Here is a 7,748-nt window from a genome sequence, read left to right on the forward strand (position 1 = left end):
CCTTAATCTCTGGTCATTCAAAGAGTACTTGATCACTTCCAAGTTACTCTTCATCACATTCACCACACACTCATTCTATTTGCTTTCTTTTCTGGATTCGAGCTTGCCTCGGAGAAGGAACTTCAAAGCAAATAACAATTACATACTAGTGAACCTCCTTCCACGTTTTGCAAACGTGGAGGGACCCCGCGACCTGCGTTAGGCAAAACTGAACCCTTCAGCCCTTTTGCCTAACCAACTCAGCTACCATCCTTGGTCCCGTGTTTGTTGCATCAACAGTAACCCAATCATCAAGCGCATACATAGGTGTATTTTGTAGACCAAATGACATAACAAGCCACTTGTACAACCTGAAAACATTCATAAAGGTATGCAAAAATGTATTACATTCTCATGTAGATAATTACAAAGGCAATTTGTAATATAGGGAGTAAAACGGATACAAGGAAGATACAATATGTACAATGGTGAACAGTGGCGGAATCAGAACTTTTCAACTGGGGGATCGTAATAGATTTCATGACTAAGTTATCTAAAATAAGTTGTGGAAACGACACAATTGGGGTTATAGTCGACGGACTGACTAAGTCAGCACAGTTCCTACCAATTAAGGACAATTTTAGTTTGGATAAATTGGCTAAGTTGTATGTTGACAACATTGTATCTCTCCATGGAGTACCATTGTCAATAGTATCCGATAGAGATGCTAGATATACATCTTATTTTTCGAAAAGTTTTCAATAAGCTCTAGGCACACACCTAAATATTAGTACGACTTATCATCCACAGAAAGATGGTCAAAGTGAGCGTGCAATCCAGAGTTTGGAAGACATGCTTAGAGCATGTGTAATTGATTTAGGTGGTAGTTGGGATATCCACTTACTATTAATTGAATTCTCCTATAACAATAGTTATCACACTAGTAAAGGCCGTTCCGTTTGAGGCTTTATACGGTAGAAAGTGTAGAACGCCTGTATGTTAGGCAGAAGTAAGAGAAAATTAATTATCTGGGTCTGAGAGGGTACTTGAGACAACGGATAAGATTATGCAAAGGCTCAAAGATGCCTGAGATAGGCGGAAAAGCTATGCTGATAAGAGGAGAAAACCTCTTAAATTTCAAATCGAAGATAAAGTTATGTTAGAAGTATCACCTTGGAAAGGTTTCATGAGATTTGGAAAGAAGAGCAAGTTAAGTCCAAGGTACATCGGACCCTTCGAGATAATCGAATGTGCCGGTTCAGTTGCTTACAAGCTTAAGCTTCCTTAGGAACTAAGTGGAATACATGATGTGTTCCATATATCGAATCTAAAGAAATGCTTGGATGATGAGTCCACTAACAAAGCCTCATCATGACATTCAAGCCGATGAGAAGTTACGATTTACCGAAAAACCTTTATCGATCGATGATCACATGTTAAAAAGCTCCGCAAGAAAATGATCCCCATTGTGAAAGTTAAATGATATTCCTATCGAGACCCTAAATACACATGGAAGGTTGAATTAAATATGAGACGTAAGTACCCCCATCTACCGTTCAAAAAAAAGTACCCCCATCTATTTGAATAAAATCTCGAGAACGATATTTCTTTTAATGGGGTGAGGATGTAATAACCCGAATATTTATATCAAATCCTAGCGTAACACATGTCCAAAACTCTCCATATAATTCATATTTGTTGAAGGAGAGGTAAAAAAGGATCATGAAGGGCATTGAGAAAAGTTGAGGGCCGAAAATGTGAAAAAGGAAAAATTTATGGTCACTGGCGGTCCCTTGCGGACCGCAACACCTAAGCTCTTGCGGTTTGCAAGAGTTCAAAAATTTTTGCGCTCCAGGTCCCTTACGAACTGCAAGACCTAACCCCTTGTGGTCTACAAGGGGTGCGCTGACAGCAACATTCAAGCTGGCAGCAACCTGCTGCATCCATTGCCACTTCTCCTCACATTGTGCCACCTTGCCTTCGGTTTTAACACCTCACCTGCCATTAATCACTCCCTAAGCATACCTGAGAACACTTGTCATCCCCTCATCACACCTTGAATAGTACAAATAGGCTTTAAAGCCTTCATTTTTCATCACACCTCTTCACTCTCACTCTCTAAAATAGTTGTGGAGCCTTCTCTGCATCTAGGAGTCCTCTTTCTGGAATCCTAGAGAGTTTTCAAATCCTAGTAAGTATTCTCCTTTGGTCAATTTCAGTTAAGCATTCAAATTCCATTCGAAAGTCAAGCATTTTTACTTTTGCTTTGACTTTCGGTTCTGACCATTTTGGTCAACATAAAACCCAATTAAACCCGACCACGTGATCATCATAATGTAGGGATAATTCCCTGTAATTATACTTTATAACATCACGTTTAATAGGTTGAATGACGAGTCAAACTATATTTTCAAAAAAAAGTAAAATTTGCCCTTTTGGCGAATAATCAAAGAATGAAGTTCTAAGCTTATGAAACCTATATTCTAACTTCAAAACATAATGTATAACATCATAAAATATATTTTTACTTGTCGGACTTGTCATAGATCCATTTGACCACCCGAACCCGTATTTACGCGCATGACTAGTTAAAATGTTAAAAACAATATAAACTAGTTGTATCGGGCCACACATTTTCAAAACCTTTCCAAATTAGAACGCTTGGTTAAATAACCCATATCACACGGGACCCCTCACTCGTACGGGTATAAACCACATTCTATCCGGTCAACACTTAATCTAGCAGAACCAGGCGTAATTCTAAGTTAACCGGTCAAAGTTAAAAGACTTATGAATGACCCGTAAATATTCTAAAAGATAATATTCTGTTCATTGCGGAGTATAGAGTCCTCAAGATAAACTCACCTAAGTTAATAAACTTTGAATTCGGCTATGCTACGAAAACTAAATACATTGTGAGAAATACAACTAGCACATGTAGATACTTTTTAACCTATTTTTATTTATAAAACTTGGGATATGGCACTAACCCCTTGGAGCGGGTATTGCAAAATGGGCAAATTCTTCAAAGAATGTAATAACCTGGTTTAATCCATTTTGTTTGAATAACATTAAACACTTGAGGGGTTAGTAGTATCGTGTCCGGGCGTCCCGACTCGTTATTGTAATGGCCATAAATAAGCGTGGGGTGTAGGCATACGCCTGACAAACACATAATATAAATTTATGTGTATATTGATCATGTATGAGCATTTGATTTCCGGTCCCCGACTGTATTGACAAGCTTGTAAAACTGGTAACAAAAAATCTATCCCAATGTATAATGTATTGACAAGCTTGTAAAACTGGTAACAAAAAATCTATCCCAATGTATAATAAATGATTACCAAATGGTTTTCATAAATATATCAATTGATTTTCAAAAGAGTCAGTTAATAATATTTACCAGCGAAAGCTGACGTATTTTTAAAGATTGACTGCAGGTGGCGAACCTCAATAGTAGGCTGGATATGGTTCGGTCATAAAGCTTTGGAATTTGTGACTCCATGGATAAAGACCTATGATATCTAAAGTCCTTTTATTTTGATCCTGCCTTGTGGGATATTTTCACCGAACAAAATGCTATAAATTTTATTTAATATAATTTCAAGTTTTTATACTTGTACTTTATCATCCATTACTTCCGCTACAAATTGTGATACTGTTATCTGACCGTCACGCATAAACCCTAAGTCCGGGTGTAACACCCCGCGTTTTGAAAGTCAAAGTCAAAGTCAAAGGAAGAAAAGATTGCTAATTGCGACCCGTCACTCCTTGCTTAATTATTGATTGTATACCTTGATTTGTAATCAAATCCTTTAATTTGTGTACTTTAGTTGTATTATTTGAGTATCTATAACAATCGAGGTTTAATCGCATGTTAATCGCTAATCTATTTATCGCTTTATCGCTAAATCGCATCGCAATCGCATTCGCAGCTTCAATTATAGGTTCTGTATATTGTTTTACGTGTGTGTGTTGTTTATGTGTTACTTGTGCATGTTTACTTTTTGTTTGTGGTGATTAATCGAAAACGCAATCACAAATCTATCGCAACGCAATCTCATCGCAAACTCGAGATTAATGGTTAAGTATTTTGTTTTATGTTTGTTAGGTTATTTGTGTAATTATTGTTCAATACTATCGCATCGCTTACTCGCAATGCATCGCAAAACTCAACGCACGAAATGAAACATCGAAACGCAACTCGCCGGAGCCCATCGATCGAATGGTCATCCGTGCGGATGACCATCCGATCGGGTTGCCATCCGATCCATCGCTGCACCACCTTTCCTCTTTTGGAATCCTGTAAATAGCACCTGTCACATCACAAACAGTGATGTGACAGCTCTGGTGCGACTCTTTGACTTCTCAGGCGTTTCTCCTTCGATTTCTCGCGATTCTTGTAAGTTTCTTCCTCAAATCTTGTACATCTATCATCTACACACACTTCTTCATCATTTTCACCTTTGAATCTTCACTTTTAACCATGAAATCGGCTGATTTGAGGTGTTCTAGGATGATGCCATCATGGGGTTCTTATGAACTTCAAGACTTGGCTTCATTCCACCAAGAACAACTCAGATCTAAAGGTTTCAACATGATTTAATGCTGATTTCTTCTAAAAATATAAAAATCTTCGAGATTAAAAGAAGTGAAAGATGTTTTCATAACTTTCTTTCAACTCTTTTACACTCAAAACCGATAGAATCGGAGCTCGTTCAGGCCTTCTACTCATTTCCTAGTGAAGTGTTGGTCTGAGATCTGATTCCTATCAACGAGATAACCGATTTAGTGGGTTGGACATGAACAACCGTCAAGAACGGTTAACTGATCGGACTGGGATGATTCCCACCTCGATCGGATGATTCAGACTTGATGAGGGTTCCGTTGTTTAACATGTTGTCATACCATCTCGATCAAACCGCAAACTTTTTAAACTTAACGAATTTTCCAAGTTTCAAAACGATCAGGTCACCGAACGGATTGTCGTCCGATCGGATTGCCATCCGATCGAATGACAAACCGATCGGATGACTCATGATCTTCAACACTTAACATTTTATAATTTTCAAAGATTATCAGTTTCTAACGGATTGTCACCCGATCAGAAGACCATCCGATCAAATGACCATCCTGCTGTGAACTTGTTCTCCAAGAAATGTCTCGCTGGACGGATCGCCATCCGATCGAACGACCGTTCGACCGGACGACCTGAAAGGTAGAGATACTTCTCTTTTTTTAAAATGCTACAACGAAAACTTCAAAGCCATCATACACAAACACATCCATTCCAAACGAATGCTAATCCGACCGAATGGACATCCGACCGGATGACCATCCGTCCGGATAGTCATCCGATCGAATGACCATCCGTCCGGATTGCCATCCAATCGGATAACCATTCGTCATTCAGCACACTCGTATCCGTTAACGCACTGCCCATCGCTTATGCTATCTTTCTGTAATCAGGCTAACTTTCCAGCGCCCCCTTCAATCCAAGACGGTGTTTAGTTATTAAACGCTATTCGTAAGTATACTCGACCCTTTTTGCTTTACGCACTTTTAGGTGTTACATACGTTACTTATCTCAAATCACATCGATCACACAACGCAAACACTTTTATACGCTAACCGTTACTGCATGTTATATGTGTTACTCGATGAATGCTTGTATGTTATGTTTACACAGTGATTGTTGTCTAACACCTTAGCAACGATAGTACTATAGTTTGGACTCAGCACCTGTCGTGGACGGGGGTTGCTAAGGGTATTTCTCACATGTCACAGTGGTGATATATGTTGCGCACTCTACAACTCGCAGTCACGTCTGTGCATATTTCATTGTCGATAACCTACTAGCTTCACTTTGCTACATGTTATATGCTGGTTATGCGTAAAACGATTTCGCTATCTATTATAGTATTAAACTTGTATGCACACCTTTACACTATGTGTATTGACCTCTATTTTAACGTATGTGACAGGTGTTTAAGATGCTTGCTTATTATTTGTTGGAATCAAGCTAGGATGGAGTCTAGAAACAAATCTAATAAAATATGAGTTGTTGGAACATTTGAACTGTCTTTGAGAAAATAATGTCTGTAATAACTGCTTTTATTTGATATATTATGGTATGGGACATAATGTTAAATATCTGGTACTTTTAGTTGTTATGGATTTCTCCTGGACAATCTGTTTCGCTCAGTGCCGCGCCCTGATGTTTCCGCCATCGGTTGGGGTGTGACAGATTGGTTTCAGAGCCATAACTATAGGGAATTAGGCAAGACTCGACCTAGTCCGGGTCGATGTCTTAGAAACGACCTAGTCTATAGTCTAAGTACCAACAGACCGCCTTGTGCGAACCCGGTAGGGGTTCTGCACGAGCCTATTTATGTTACACCTTCTCGAATTATTCTCGCATGAACACCGCACAATATACTTGCACACCGCACACTATTTTCGAAAATGAACGAGTGATTAGATCGAGACTAGGTGTGAAAACCGCAAACTCTCGATTGGATCGCTTGTTCGACGCTCAGTTTTACTATAAACACTAAAATTTGCATTGAATCAGGAGTGAAATCCTTACTTCGACGCGAATTTTCCTCTCTATCTCGTGATTCTATCACACAAACAGGAATGCAACCGTTAAGTTAGGGGTGAAACCCGAATCTTGATGACTCATTCCACTCCCAATAATGGTTTACAACACTCTCACCATAGTCTCGACGGACTCCAACGACTTGAAGTGACGCTGAGACTGCAAGGATGCATGCCGTTCGCCCATATTGAGGCGAGAGCACAGTCCAGAAGGCCAAAGTGTGCATCGAAGTCCTTGTGAATAGTCGAATCACTTTGGGTAGCCGACGTCTACTAGCCAAGACAATCTATGTTCAATTTCATGTGTTTTGATTCTGGATTTTGCCGCCGCTAACTCTGAAATTTGTCGCTTTTATGTGGAATTTTATGTGATTTTACATGTTTATGTGTGTTGATTTTTTTGGTGATTTATGCGCTTTCCGCTTTCGCTTTGATCAACACGCACAACTCGCATTGCACCTCTATCTCAATACGCTAACAAATCGCATGCTATATTACTCGCTTATGCTATAACTACTCGCTATGCTACTCGCTGTGTACTTGCTAATAACAATCGCTATTCTCGAACGCGCGAACCTTGAATGATAGGTGAATACGTGCAATATATGTAGGTGAAACTGCAAAATATAGTGTGTCCTCATGTGTTTCGGTGCTCTACATGCTTAAGTGTTTCTGTACTTATATGATTCTGTGGTTTATGTGCCTACGTGACTATGTGTTTATATGATTAGATGTGTTCCTGTGCTTTACATAAAGTAGCTTTTGGAGATACGCTAGACTATACTAGGATTAATCGAAATCCGTGTCTGAGTCCTATGGCGATGTCTCTTGCAGACAATGTCGTCATTTGGATCCCGTCACTCCCGCGCTGCTCGCCGCAACCACGAGGACAAACGCATCGCTGCTCTCGTCGCTAAGCAGATGGCGAAAGTTATCCCGCAAATTGTCAGCATGCTTAATGAGAACGCTAGCAAGTCCTCTGACGAATCTAGGACTGATTCTCCTAAGTCTACCTTCAGCTTTAAGCAGTTCAAGGCCTGTGGCCCAAAAGACTTCACGAGCGAAGACGGACCAACCGCGATGTTTCAATGGTTCGACTCAATCGAAGTCACGCTTCGTCAGAGCGGATATCCCGAACACCTATGAACTGTCAACGCAACTGGCGC

The sequence above is a fragment of the Helianthus annuus genome, chromosome 3 (assembly GCF_002127325.2).
Source record: "Helianthus annuus cultivar XRQ/B chromosome 3, HanXRQr2.0-SUNRISE, whole genome shotgun sequence".
Taxonomy (NCBI): domain Eukaryota; kingdom Viridiplantae; phylum Streptophyta; class Magnoliopsida; order Asterales; family Asteraceae; genus Helianthus; species Helianthus annuus.